We start from the raw sequence: 16,143 nt of genomic DNA on the forward strand, positions 1-16,143 counted from the left end.
AACATCAAGAAAACTCGGCCTTTGGTCTGGAGACCATCTTCCCAGTCTCATACCACCAACTGTATTCCAAAGGTGGCAGGAAGGACAAAAAAAATTGATGACCTCCCCCCAAAAAACCCCTACTGGATATCAGATGCAATAATAGTGGAGAAATATAAACTCTTTGCTGCTTTTACCCACATAGCATAGCCTCCAAACCAAGTTCTCACTTTGTTCTATCATTTATATTCAAAAGAATAAATTCTGCAACAGTTTCACATGACAGATTAACTGCAATTTGACACTGTCTGTCCCAAGGAATTCAGCAAAGTGGCAAAGAAAAGAGTTGTGAAATGATGGCTGCAACAACTAAATGATGAAAACTGTTTGAAGATAATTCAGGAAAATAGTTTTCTATTTCTAGGGCAAGAAAAAGAACAGAACGTTTCAGAAGATTCTGAGAAATGTTGGCATAATTCTAGAAGTGGTATTCTGCATTTAGTTACAATATTATATTTATACTGAAATCCTGGTATTGAAAAATAGAATAAGATTGCCAGAAGACGTGAAATACATCCATCAAGAAACAAACTAGAACCTATTCAAATTGCCACTTTCCAGTAGTGTGGCAGCCAACAGATAAATCCAAAGGAAGGATGTGTCAGAACCTAGGCTTGTAATATATATATATATATATATATATATATATATATATATTCTGAGGTTTTCGCGGGTATTTGTATATAGGTCTTTGGTTGTTCGGGTTTTCTCCCGCGTAAAATTGGAAGTGTCTTGGCAACGTTTCGACGAAGTCCCATTCGTCATCTTCAGGCTGGTGTTTTTAGCTTCTTGCTTTGAGCAGCAATGTGTGGTTTTAGCTGTTTCTTCCTTAGCAGCTAAGTGCTGCTCAAAGCACGAAGCTAAAACACCAGCCTGAAGATGACGAATGGGACTTCGTCGAAACGTCGCCAAGACACTTCCAATTTTACGCGGGAGAAAACCCGAACAACCAAAGACCTAATATATATATATGATATATATATATATATATATATATATATATAACAATATATATATATGATATATGACCTTCGTCGAAACGTCGCCATTCCATTTTATATACATACAAATACCCGCGATATATATATATATATATATATATATATATATATATTCCCTAGGGAATATATATTGGTATGTCTCTGTAGTTCTTGCTTGAAACTCTATTGAAGGAGCAGCTTGGGGCCACATAAAACAATTTTATTGATGCCAAGGGCTGCAATGATGGAAAAGAGAATAAACATCTTACATGAGGAGGGGGGGGACACCTTGGTTTTATTCTAGTCACCATGGTGTTTCCATGTCTCTACCCTATTTTAAAAGGCTGGCATGCTTTATTTAATTTGGGATTCTACTCCAGTTAAAAGCCAGGCCAAATCTTCAAGCACAAAGGAAGGAAACTTAGTTGTTTGGACAATGGCATTCACTGTAAGGCAAGACCATGCCTTGTTTGACTGAAGCATCAGAATGGTCCACACTTTCTAGCTTTTGCAAGTTATGATGGCATTTTATCTGTGGAAAGTAGGTATTCCTAACAGATCTCCACACACACACCATTTGGAAATACCCTGGATAGACAGATAGACATACGCACTCCTTAAGCCCAAACTTTAGCACTGTAGAGAGCAGTTTCCTATGTTCACATTGTCTTAATTCTTGGCAACAAAATAATTTATGAAATCTTGAATTTCATCATTCTAAATCCTTGGCAATTCTGATGTGTGACATATGAAGCATGAAGTATTCTTTTCCCCTTCTTGATCCTTTCAAGAACTGAGACTAGGAATTGGGAGGCAGCTTTCTGTGAAAAAAAAAAAGGAAGCAATACTAGAAACATATTGTTGCATTTTGCTTTGCTTCTCTGGCACTCCCAGAAGGAGATGAAGAAAAGATCTTGCTAAAAGATTGCATCACAGATCTTCAGTTGGAGAGGGTTTTTTTTTTTTGTTATGAATTTCCATTTCCCCTTATGTCTGGTTTCATATTTTTTGAGCACATCTCTATGCCAGATTTGCTCCAGGGAAATATTCATTGTAACTGGCACTATATTTGAAATACAGTCTGTTACAGTTTCCCTTTGATGTGCTCTTTGCCTTCCACCCCATATCGGCATCAATAAATCTGCACAGAAAATTACGTTTTAGCTTCTTATAAAACTTTAGAAGGCATTCGGAGACAGAATGTTGTACTTTTTATTAGGTCACTTAAATTCAAATATCTGTTTTCTACATTGAAATAATTGGGAAGGATACAAAAAGTGTAGTCCATTTGTTTCTGTTAATATAGACTATATTTAATGTGGAATAGAAATTCATTTTACATTGAATACCACTAAAGGGTATTTTATACATCATGGAAGATAAATGTGCCTTTTCACTCCTATGTACATGTCATACATAGCAAGAAACTTTTGTCTAGTTATGTTTTGTTGCATATATGAACAAAATAAACATATTTAAAGCAGTAGTCCTAAAATTACCATATATGAGAAACACGGTACTAGGTACTTGATAATGGAGATTAGAACTTACTTTAGTTTACCATAAAAAGACATTCTTGAAGGAACAGTGTGAGTTTCTTCTGAGAAACAGTCATGTGCACTTTTGTGTTAGAGGAACATTATAATTTTGAAGCACTACAGAAAATATATTTGCTGCAATGCTTTTTTAATCTAAAGTGGTGACAGACAGGAAAAAGGAGGAACAATGATAATTTTATTGCACTTTCCAATAGTAAATATACCTTGCTAACTAATACTTAGTAAGGAATGTGGTGAATTTAAGAAAAACTGCATTCCTTGATGTATTTTTCTAATAAACAGGAGGGGAAACCGAGAGGCGTTGTTATGGCACTGCATCACTCATCAAATCCTATTAACTTCAGGACAGCTCTATGGCATAGCACAGTGTATATAAATCAGAAGGTGCAAATTTCATCTTAATTTCCCCCTTCTCTTTTGATGACTGATAAGCCAGCAGTGCCCCCACTGGTTGGTTGCACTTGGTTCCCTTGTCTGGGCTCAGAAGCTAAGCAGGTTAGCACATGGATGGGAGAACTCCAGGGAACATAAGGAATGTCCCAAAATATTGCCAAAGGAAGCAGTGACAAACTATTTCCACAATCTGTCAGGAAAACTACATAAACCTATCAAGGGAAGCCTTGCTATTGCTATATTTAAACTCCATTGAATCTCAAGGATTGAGAATGGAGGATTTGTGATTAATGAAGTAAGTTCTCACTTTGCTTAGTTAATCACACATCAAAGTATGACTTATTCTTGATTGCTTACTACTAGTTCTGAATCAAGGGCAAACTGTTATTCAGGCTACTACCACAACCCAAATGCAGAAGTCTAGATAACCATGAGTTAGCCACAGAGTTAATGCTTTTTTTTTTTTTTTTTACTATGGTCCATTTTTTCCCCTTACTCAGATCTTGTACTATAGTCTAGCCACTTTGGCAGCAGGTAATGAAAAGAAAGTACAGCAACCAGAAGTTGTAGGACAGAGATCTCCATTTTCACTTCTTCTTTTGCAGCATTGGCCAAAGCATTTTCCTGACCAGGATAGACAGCAAAATGTTTTGGCAAATGCTACAAAGTTCTCCATAAAGAAAAAAAAGCTTGGAACAGCTCTGATAATTTCATGCACAATGGTAGGGCAGTCATTGGGAATGCTGAGTGTCTTGTAGCAGATCCAACAGAAGTGAAAATAGGATGTGGAATCATCTGTGTGTTGCACAATAGGTTAAAGCTATATGCTTGGGGATCTTGCAGGAGATATCTGGGGTCCAAAAAAAAGTTTTCCTGCAAATTTGAGAAATCCTGAGCTTAAATTATAAACAAATGCAGCTGATGTCAGTGACATCATGGCAGTAATTTTTCCACAAATATATTGAAGCATGAAGTGTTGTTTTACTGAAAAGAGAATGGCAGAAAAAGTTTTCATACTTAGTGGCAGTGATGTTGATTTACGGTATATCATTTTATAGTGACTTCATTGTAGGCAATGCAACTTGACAGTTGTCACATTGTATTAACAACAATGGATGGCATTATCTTTTCTTTTACACTTCACCTGCTGCAATCCTAAAGGCTGTTGGATATAGTTATATAAAAAGTGCGTTCCTTTAGTCTTTTTCACAACAGTTATGAAAGGGAAATTCTTTAAACTCAGATTTTTTCAAACAGGCAACCATTTTGCTCTATTAATGAGGAAAAAACCAAATTATTATTTTGTTATACTTTTGTGTGGGCTACAAAAAAATCATGAAATAGTAACCGCTGTTTCTCCAGTTCTGTGTCAATGAGAAAAAGAAAGAAAACATGAGAAGAAGGGGAGGGGAGGGGAGGGGAGGGAAGGAGGGAGGAAGGGAGGAAGGAAGGAAGGAAGGAAGGAAGGAAGGAAGGAAGGAAGGAAGGAAGGAAGATGTTAGTTTTTTACCATATTGAAAATTAATTTTCTGCAATAAGGGTTTGGCTGAAGAAGTTAACTGCAGATCCATTAGTTAGCACTGATTATGTATTTAAATGACATTTTAAAAAAAACTGCTGATGTGTATATTTTTGAAAGACCTTTGCCTTCTGGGGCAAGAAACCAGAAATACATCAATAGAAATAGGGCAATAGAAACCAGAAATACATCATTGCAATTCATCTACTGTCTGTGCATTGAACTAGTAGGGAAAGAGAGCTTACTCTTCCTCCTTTGCACTATAATTTAAATGAAAAAAAAAACCAATCAATTTTCTTGAAATACTTCCTTAATATAGCATGATTCTTTCATAAATATATACTTTTTTGTAATATATTTTGTAAAATTCCTCTAGCGCTCAGGGTGTTTACTGAGCTCAGAGTGTTTACTGCGAAAACTATGTACCATGGATTGTAGAACTATATTGTGAAGTTTGGTTTCCTATGTGACCAGGACCAAACCTGCATAGGAAACAAATTGATTCCTTTTCTGAACAGTTGATGGATAGTTGGATACTTTCTATTTTGGCAGGTCACACTTTCCTCTTGCTGTGGTGTTGTGTGTAGCACCAAGCAGTGTCTTTGTCTGATCAGCAGAAATTTAGCTTGCCTTCCATATGGTTATGAAATTATACCTAGGAATTCTATTTATTTATTTATTTAACTCATTTAGCTCTATATGGCCACCCATTTTACTGAACATGACTCCGAGCAGTGTACAATTAACAATTTAAACAATGTTAAAAATACTTTAAAAATAAATTAAAACAAGATCACAGGAAAAGAACATTCATCTAAACACAACTGAATGCCTATCTTTGTTCCAGAAAGTTTGGCAGTGATATGCTACGGAAACAACTTCTCCTCTGTGCTTAGTTGAGAGAGAGATTTGCTATTTTTGTCAGACATTGTTGGAGAAGAGTCATATTAAAAAAGAAAGAAAGAAAGAGAAAGAGAGAGAGAGAGAAAGAGAAAGAAAGAAAGAAAGAAAGAAAGAAAGAAAGAAAGAAAGAAAGAAAGAAAGAAAGAAAGACTTGCCATATTCATTAGGTGCCTGCCATATGATATTATTATTGGTCTGATCATTGTCAGCTATTTACCTCTCATAATAGGATCATTAAGTTTCCTGGAATTTTAGCCTTAATCATCCACCATTTAACAGAAATGTCAGGAAAAAACACACAGCTGAATTACTAGGACACCATATAGGAGTTATGAGAAAGAGAATGGAGATTAAACTGTATGAACTTGGTCACTATCCCTAGATTAATTATTTGAATTTATTAGGATATCTGACTCTAATATAAGGGGAGCTGATGAAACTTCTAAGGCGTAAATTCAATAAACCACATTTAGTATTTCTCCTTGTGTTTTTAAGAATGATGCAAACACAGTATTCTATATGCTTAATCCTCCTATTCATGTTCCATTGAATAAATTATTCAATGGTTCCAACCTATCCATTAACAGCAATGAATCATATTTGGAAGATCCCAAATGACCCTTGAGGATCAATCCCTTAAGAATTCAAATGACTTCCCATCCTTTGCAAGAAGATATGTATAAATCTAGTTCCTAGATTTTCATGGACCCATGAACTGAATTCCAATTTGTTTTTATTCATTCAGTTATTATTTCATTTATCAAATTTGTATGCTTCCATCTCACCTAAGTGACACTTAGGTGCAGATATTTTCAGCATCTCTAAGGATGTGTCCAAAGTCATTAAACTGCATTTTAAAATAAATTATAGGATTCTCTTAAAAGTACATGTAAGTCAATTGCAGTAGAAACTAGGCATATTTACTGGGAAGTATGCTTTGCTGTCAGGGAGGTTTGTATAAGAGAGCACCTTAAATAAAATATTGATTTAGCTCTGAGTTGGTATCCCCCAGGTAGCTTTGTTTGGGCTCTGAACTTAAGAAGGACTGACTCTGGCTAGTCCTTGGATGGGAATCCCCCGAGAAATAGTACAGCAGTAAGCTAGATGGGAAGTCTGTAAAATATTGTGGGAGAAAGCAACAGCAAGCTACCTATAAAATGTTTAACCAAAAACCTATATGAAAGTCTCTATGAAGTTACCAGGAGTCAAGCTGAATTTGAAGATGGCTTCCTTTTTCAGTAAATAAATGCGCTGGTGTCTTCTTCAACTGATCCTCCAGAACTCAAAGTTATCTATTTCATGAAGGTTCAGATGCTTTGGAAATAATTACTAACATTCAAGTTTTTAAAAGATTTGGTGTGTCTGAAGAACTTAAAGAAATTTACTTTCAATTCTTAATTCATGTGAACCAGTTCTATGCCAGTTCCTATTACACAGCAGTTTATATGAACAACAAATGTAAGCCTCTCAGATTTCTTCTTCTCTGGTCTCATTTTCTTATAATTAAATGTGTTTTTAGGCAATTTCAAGGAAGATCTACAAATTTGGTTATTAATTTTAGTCTAGTCCGATCGAATGTCAAGAGAAACATTTAACTGAATTGCACAAGAAAGCCAAGACTGAATTCTTAGCGGTAGAATGTTCTGAAGAAAGGAAGAAGCTGAGACTTTTCATCTAGCTTATGTGAATTCCAAAAGCACCATGGTTGAAGCAAATGTATAACTAAGTATAACTACATGTATAGAATACGTATAGATATATAACTGAACCTATGATATTCTATATCAGTTGCCACACATATTATATAATGCATGAAATAGATTAGCAAGAAATACAAAACCACTACAACACTGAGAAGTCTACCTATCTGCACAGTGCTAATATTGTAACTTTTATGGTATTTCACCGATACTGAATCTTGAGAGAGACCCTTGAAAGAAAATAATGTTTTATTGACCGTAAATTGTATCCCAGTAAGTAATTGCAAAACTGAACCAAATGCATTAATGGTGTGGTTATATATTAACAATATTTTTCCTATATGTATTTTTTTCCTATACATACTCCTTTCTCCTCTTATTTTCCCCTCAATAACAATCCTGTGAGGTGATTTGGGCTGAGAGAAAATGATTGGCCCAAGGTCATCCAGTTGGCTTTCATGCCTAAGGCAGGACTAGAACTCACCGTCTCCTGGTTTCTAGCCTGGTGCCTTAACCCCTAGATCAGTGGTTCTCAACCTGTGGGTTGGGACCCCATTTGGGGTCGACCATTTCATGGGGGTTGCCAAACAAGGCTGTCTGCCATTTTTTCCCCCTTTTCTTTGGCCACGCCCCTGGCACCCGGTGATGTATAAGTGGTTGGGAGTCACCACAACATGGGGAACTGTATTATGGGGTTGCAGCATTAGAAAGGTTGAGAACCACTGCCCTAGATCAACCCGGTGGGGACACATTTTCATGAATGCAGCAATACAACATTAGTAAATCTACTGATACATGGTATGTTGTGTAATGAAATAGTTCTGTTTATCTTTACTTATTTTCCCATCATTCAGTTTTGTTGGATTATCACCAGGTGTTATATTTCAAAAGAGGGAAGAAAAACTTCCTTCTTCATAACATGCATCATTTTATTAATCTTCATATATATTATATCTTTTTCTAATCAATATGGTTCTTTCTCATCCGGCTTTTGAGGGAATAGCTGTTGATATGCAAGCAACAGCTTATAAGAAAAATGCTAATAATAAACAATCTGGTCTTTTATAAATACACTTTTTACCTATGGCTTCCTCTGTCTCTTTGTTACTAGAATTATTGGGTGACTACTTGTAACAATATGGAAAACTGAATGAAATATCTTTTTTTAAAAAAAGGAAAAAAAGTAGGCTTTGTTTTCAGTATTTTAATAGGGACAGGGTTCATACATTAGGCTAATCCATAGAATTCTTAAACTATATTTTGTTGACTAAATGATAGCTGACTGATTCATACACATACTAAACTATAAACCAAGCCTTATAAATATCCATGACAGGATTCACTAATTGAGCTAAGCCCAAAGCAAACAAATAATAATAATAATGAGGCACTACCTTGACGTGGTTGTGGGGCTTGTGTACTCTGAGGAAGATGAGAGCTATGCCAGAGGTTCAACCATACTGGACAGGTCTCATCAGAGGAGTCAGACAAAGAGTGTCTCTCCCATAAAAAATATGGTGAGACGTAAATTTCAGAATGCCATACCGGCTCGGACGTCGCCCGGGTTAACAAGGTCCGCACTAGATATTGGAGTTCCTGGATATCTGGTGAAAAATGGGTTACAGGACTCAGGACTGTTGGCTGAGCAACCAGGGCCAGCAGCTGCAGAACTACTGGAAGAAAAGGTGTTTACCCGTCGCAGATACACAGTGATGGAAAACAAAGAAATAATGATCTGTTACTACAGATCAAGTCCAACAAGAAGAGGATATCTAAAACGAATGCACCAATTCTGGAAAGAACAACATCCAGAATCAGAAATAACAGAACAGAGACTAGCAGATCAACGCCGATTTATAACACGAAATAAAGTATTCACAGAAACAGAATTGGACGAACTGCAAAGGTTTACCCAGGGCAAAGAAATCAAAGCCTTACAAGAAGTAATTCAGAATGTAGAGGCAAACCAGGGGGAGTTGGCAGTGAAAGAATCCAGTAGAGATATACAACTGTTCTCATTTGGAAACCAGGCACCTCTTCCTCAGGAAGAACAAAACCCTCTAACTAAAGAAATAAAAGAATTGAAACAAAGAATAATGAGCATCTAGAACAGCACAAAAACAACAGAATAAGGCTGCCTGCATTGAAGCTTGTTCCAAAGAAACAGCTAGCACAAGCATTAAAAGATGCAAATACTGCAATAGCAAGTATAAGCACCAATTCACTGCAAGAAACAAACCAATAATGTACAGCACAGCTGCAGTTATAACAGAATACCTGGGATGTAAAATCAACAAAAAAGAAAAACAAACAAACAGTGCACCACAAAAATGGAAGGTTAGACTAGAAAATAAGATCAGCAAGTTAAGATCACATGCAAGCAAGCTAGAACAGATGAAAGAAAAGAAGCTGAAGAACAAGAAGACCAAAGAATACCTAATCAAGAAATACCACTTAGAAACAAGGAAGATCAAGGAAGCACTGGAAATAATAAAGCAACAAATAACAGCTATAGCCAGGAAAATCAGTAGATATGAAGCTCGAATTGCAAACTATAGGCAGAACCTCCAATTTCAATCCAATCAGAAACGTTTCTACCAATCCATCAATGGAGAAACTGCAAGGAATCAGTCAGTACCTGACAAGGAAGAAACAGTGCAGTTCTGGAAGCAGATATGGGATAACCCAAAGAAATACAACAAGGATGCGGCTTGGTTAAAAGAGGTGGATGCAAATAAAACAGAAGTTGAAATGAAAGAACTAGTAATAACAACAAAAATGGTAGAAAAAAGAGCAAAGAAAATCAAAAATTGGTCAGCACCAGGTGAAGATGAACTGCATGGGTTTTGGTTGAAACATCTAACTGTTATACACCCACTCATTGCCAAGCAGTTCAACAATATACTACAAGGAGGAGAAATTGAAAAGTGGCTAACAACTGGGAAAACCTACCTAATAATGAAAAATCCAGCAAAAGGGGCAACACCAGGTAACTACAGGCCAATTACCTGCTTACCAACAACTTTCAAATTACTAACTGGTGTGGTAGCTGATGCAGTACAACAGCATCTAGTTGAAAACAATCTCTTTCCACCTGAGCAGAAAGGAAACCGCCCCAATAGCAGAGGAACAAAAGATCAACTCCTAATAGACAAAATGATCTTGGAAAACTGCAAGAGAAGGAAGACCAACCTGAATGTGGCATGGATTGACTACAAAAAGGCATTTGACTCTCTGCCACATGATTGGATAATCAAGTGCCTAGAAATAACAGGAGTAAGTAGAAACATCAGAAAATTTGTGCAAAAATCGATGGCACAATGGAAGACACAGTTGCAGATCAATGGTGAAAAGCTGGGAGAGGTTAATATCAAGAGAGGAATATTTCAAGGAGATTCATTATCACCATTACTATTTGTTATTGCACTGTTTCCTCTGTCAACAATACTGAATAACTCAGGACATGGTTATCAAACATCAAAAACATCTGCTAGACTATCCCATCTCCTTTACATGGATGATCTGAAGCTGTATGGAAAAACATCATCTGAAATAGAATCGCTGCTCAACACTGTCCGTATATATAGCCAAGATATTGTAATGGAGTTTGGCTTGGACAAATGTGCCACACTTACTATCAAACAAGGAAAAATAGTGAAAACTGAAGGAATCAAGATGCCCCACGAAAATAACATTAAGAGTCTGGATGAGGAAGAGTACTACAAATACTTGGGTATCCTTCAAGCTGACAACATCAAGCACACTGAAGTCAAGAAAAAGATTAGAGGTGAATACATCAAGAGAGTGAAGAAGATCTTAAAGTCCAAACTCAATGGAGGAAATACCATAAAGGCAATCAACACCTGGGCAATCCCAGTCATTAGGTACACAGCTGGAATAGTGGACTGGACTCAAGCAGAACTAAAAGCAATGGATAGGCAGACCAGAAAAATAATGACAATGAATCATGCCCTTCATCCACGCAGTGACATTGATAGACTTTATCTACCAAGGCAAATAGGTGGGCGTGGAATGCTACAAGTACATCAGATGGTTGAAGAAGAAAAAATGGCTTTGGAAGAATATCTGAAGAACAATGATGAAGATGCACTGAAATTAGTATATCAGGAAGGCTTACTAACTACTGGAGAGACCAAACTGGCCTACAAGAAAGACCAAATGAAGAACAGAATAGAGGCATGGGAAGACAAAGCACTACATGGCCAATACATTAAAAAAATAGCTGGGAAAGCAGATAATAATAAAACCTGGCAATGGCTAAGAGCAGGAAAATTGAAGAAAGAAACCGAAGGATTAATTCTGGCTGCACAAGACCAAGCTTTAAGGACAAATGCATACAAAGTCAAAATTGAGAAGACAGCAACAGACAGTAAGTGCCGCCTATGCAAAGAAGCTGAAGAAACAGTGGACCACTTGGTAAGCTGTTGCAAGAAGATTGCACAGACTGATTACAAGCAGCGGCATGACAAAGTAGCAACAATGGTGCATTGGAAGATCTGCAAAAAATATCATTTGCCTGTAAGCAAAAACTGGTGGGATCATAAAATAGAGAAAGTCATAGAAAATGATAAAATTAAACTGCTCTGGGACTTCAGAATTCAAACAGACAAGCACCTGCAACATAACACCCCAGACTTAACAATTGTCGATAAGAAAGACAAAAAAGTCTGGATAGTGGACGTGGCAGTGCCTGGAGACAGCAGAATAGAAGAGAAAGAACTGGAGAAGATAACAAAATACAAAGACCTACAAATAGAAATAGAAAGACTGTGGCAAAAGCAAGCAAGGGTAGTACCAATAGTCATAGGCTCCTTGGGTGCAATCCCAAAACAACTGGAGCACCACTTGAACACCATTGGCATTGACAAATTTGCTATTAGTCAATTGCAAAAGGCGGCCTTATTAGGAACTGCTTCCATCCTGCGACGATACCTGTAATACCATCAAACATCCACTTCTGCCTATCCCAGGTCCTGGGTAAGGACTCGATAGGTAGACAAAATGCCAAATCCAGTCTGAACATCTGGCTGACTGTGCGATGATTGATAATAATAATAATAATAAGAAGTAGTAGTAGTAGTAGTAGTAGTAGTAGTAGTAGTAGTAGTTGGAAGGGACCTTGGAGGTCATCTAGCCCAACTTCCTACTCAGGCAGGAAACCCTGTACCATTTCAGACAAATGGCTGTCCAGTCTCTTCTTAAAAACTTCCAGTGTTGGAGCATTCATAGCTTCTGGAGGCAGGTTGTTCTTTGAGTAATGCTTCTAATGTACATGTTTGAAGATGATGGTGAGTTTCTTTACTTTATTAACTTTTATACTGATTTGTAAGCTGTCTTGGACCCTCATTTGGATCAAAAATGAAATATTAATGTAATAGATATGATTTATGTATTTATGATAACTGTGATTTAAATTGAAATAATGTGAACACCCGATATAGAAGATGGAATGGACATATTACTGCAGGAGATAGGATTTGAACAAATGGTTTCAAAGATGAAGCCGGTTCTACCTAGCCATCAGAAGGAATTTCCTTATCGTACAAGGGTCTGTGGAGATTGTGAGTCATCTAAGTGATAGTTGTCTCAAAGGTGCTTTTTCAAAAAGCAATGCTGTCTAACTTACTGTATAAGACTATTGTATAATATCTTATAAAAACAAAACTCAAGTACATATTACATTAATTTTAATTACCTGGAATTATTCTATTCAGTTTTTATTGCTTTAACTGTTAACAAGCTACCTTTTTCTTAAAAGGATTAAGAAGCAGATGGCCAGGTACTTTCCCCTGCCTTATTCATTATGTTTCCTTTTCTTCTTCATATTATGACTGTATTTTATAGGGAATTTATAGATTTTCAAATAGCAAAAACTATTTCACCAGCTTTAACAAACCACTTATCCAGGAATGCAGTACAATCAGTTTTTGCAGTAAATGGACCTCAAAAAGAAATTGAGGATAGAAAGAATAAAAATGAGAATAATTAAAAGTAGAAAATTCAAGCAAAGTAATGTTAGATTTGGATGCAATCAAATAAAAGGTATAGTACTGGTAAATCATTCAGTGGGAAAATGAGCATTTTTACATGGGGTCAAAAGTTTCACTGATTTCGATAACACTAAAATCCACATGACTTAATGTATATAATACCCACTCAAGTAAACAAGGAATTTAAGATAAAAGTAGGGCTAGACTTTCTTAACTGGGGTCTTTCAAATGTATTGTCTACACTCTACAGCTCCCACAATTCTAGCCAAAATGGTAGGCTGATAGCTAGCTAGTAATTATAACAAGAAGGGAATTCTAAAACAGTTTTGACTACTCATTCATATCGCAGTGCCAATGTCTATTAATCAGGAGTGTTTGGTTTTTGGAAAACTAGTGACATAAAGTAATATGAACATTATATACCTTCAGTTAAGTGCCATAAAAGGAAAAGATATGTGTAGTTCTCTCCCAAGAGAAACTTTATTGAGCTTGTCATAATGTTTTGACGTTCGTTGATTTTTTGTTTCCTGAGGACAAAAGAACTTCCAAATTAGTGTCACATTTTGTTTTAGATGAAACCTGTCAACATCTAAGGGCATACAGATCTCTACCTTCTATGTGAAAAATAACTCTTGTCTTAAACTTTTTGCATCTTGTGAACTCTGCAATCTTTTTTTCAAAGTGGTATCCAGAAATATTCTCATTTGTTCTATCTCTCTTTCTCATTGGAAGTTGAGAAATCTATACCTTCCTAGGTCTAATTTATTATCTACATATTGGTGTGTCAGTACTTGAAAATAGGATGTCCAGTTCCTTCTGTCACACTTTCAGAAAGGTGTTTTCATACTAGCTGTGGTACAGACATTGTCATGCAAAATAATTAGATGATTGAAACCTTCCTTGATGGAGGTAAAATCACAGTGTTTAAGATCTTAACTGGGAGAGGAAGAAAATCAAGGGAGAGGCTGGTACTATAATGCATGATATAGGAAAAAATCAGGTGCATTTTATGAATGAGCAAATCCTGCATATAGTCATTTTTGGGGGAGAATGCCTTCAGTAAAGACTCAAAACTCAGAATAAGCCCACCGCTCCCATATTTCTCAAGATGTGGTGACAGTTAAAACCCCTTTAGAAAAGCATTCAATAAATAAATGGGGGCTATCAAGGTGGTTTTCAGAGATAATGGCCAACAGTTATCTGCAGAATAAAAGGGTCTAGATCCTTTGACTCTCAACCTGGAACCATTTCCTATCTCATCTTTGTGAACTTGGATATTGTAATTTCATTGGAGAGTAATCCAAAGCCACAAGGGTTCTAAGACTACAGGAGTCAGTTGGATTCACACAACACACACACACATACACATACACACACACACACACACACACATATAAATACATACATACACAAGCCTTCATCTGTTGTAAAAAGTAAAAACAAAACCCACAACTTTCGCTGTAGCTTAAGAATACAATTACTGAGTAGCAACTGTACTTTTCCAAGTATAGGTCATTTGGAAACAGCAGTTACACTGAGATGCCTTTCCATGCTACTTCTTCAAAGATCAGATGAAAGAAAACGGAGCCTCTTAATCACGTTTGAGCTATTGGTGGTATTTTGAGCAAGGTTCATATAATTTACTTCCACATTCAGTGGTTCAGAAACAGAAACCTTAGAGCCTGACCTGTTTAGACTGCACCCATTCTGCATGAGTTTTGTAGAATTGCCAAAGCTCTCCACATCACTGACTTGAGGGCTCATGTTCAAAACAGACTTGAGGGTTGATATTTCACTTTGTTCGGGTGCCTGAAAGCTGTTCACAACATGGGACTACAATTCTGAAAACCTTTAAAAGGGAGAGTGAGATGACAGTCTATCAGGAATAGCTGTCAAGGAAATGAATCAAAGGAAATTATTTGTTTTGACTTCTCAGTGATTTATATATTTCAGCATTATGTGTTCTGTCACTAAAGTATATTTTTTTTAAAAAAAAAAAAGCATAATGAAACTCTGGTTTTAAAATTCCAGCTGACTCCCAGGTGCTTTATTTTTTGGTTTGTGGTGGCTCCCAGAGAATTCATACGAACTTGCAAATGATGAATTTAAAAAAAGTCAGAGATATTAAGCCATCTTTGTCTTAAACTGAAATTATTCCAACCCTTCCCCCCCCCAATTCAGATAACCCCAAGTTATAGGGCCAGAGAAAGAAGGATCCTATATTCCCATCAATACTGATACACTTTTCTTTTGATTTAACAGCCCGCCATAATCTGCCTTTTGATTTATTATTATTTCATTGTTTCCTCCTTTCCTAATCTTTCTATTCCTATAGTAATTTGTTTGGAGCCTGCTTAAATTAAAAGGGATGTCTAGCAAAAATTCACAAGAGCCATCCATAGGGTACTATATGCATTTTTCACATGGCTTTGACAGCCATTTTAATATGATGAGTCTTTTCTGCCTCTCATTTTGTCTGCCAGCAAAATGATTCAGCATCCAGCCTTTTAATATAGGTGGAAGAGGGGGTTGGCTTTTTTGTGTATTGGGGGTAAAATGTCTAGTTTCCTTCTGACCTCTCAAGAACTAAAAAAAGAAGAATACAAATGGAATATAAAGAGACATACTATTTTCCTCTATCCACTGCTGGTTAGAGAATATCCTCTGGCTTGCTAATTAGCTACATGGAATGTAGATAATGAATTAGACCTGAGATGGTATAGATATCCATTTGTAGGCAAACACAATGGCATCTGTTGTGGCAAGCTATCTGAGTTGGCTGACCTAGTCTGTACATTTGCTCATTATACCTCCAGTTGTCTGTTTTTTTTCTTAGAAGGATGACTTTTTTTTTTCCAGTTAGACTGTTGCTAGGTCTTTAATCATTTATCACACAGTGATATCAAACGAACCTTCCTTGTTTATGATGTGGTCTCTTTCCAATAAATTCTTTCTCCATGCACACTCTTATCTTATTTCTGAAATGCATAGCTGTATTTCTGAAAAACATTTGGCACTTTTGTAAGCACATGCAGTCCA

General features: G+C 36.5%; 1 protein-coding gene across 1 annotated transcript in view; it reads left to right on the forward strand.

Annotated features, from left to right (window-relative positions):
• CPQ (carboxypeptidase Q) overlaps positions 1-16,143 on the forward strand; it is a 139,776-nt gene that overhangs the window by 55,471 nt on the left and 68,162 nt on the right. The gene's annotated exons all lie outside the window — the stretch shown is intronic.

Source organism: Crotalus tigris, unplaced genomic scaffold (genome assembly GCF_016545835.1).
Source record: "Crotalus tigris isolate CLP2741 ecotype Arizona unplaced genomic scaffold, ASM1654583v1 scf7180000024384.25900115:4084858, whole genome shotgun sequence".
NCBI classification, from domain to species: Eukaryota; Metazoa; Chordata; class Lepidosauria; order Squamata; family Viperidae; genus Crotalus; species Crotalus tigris.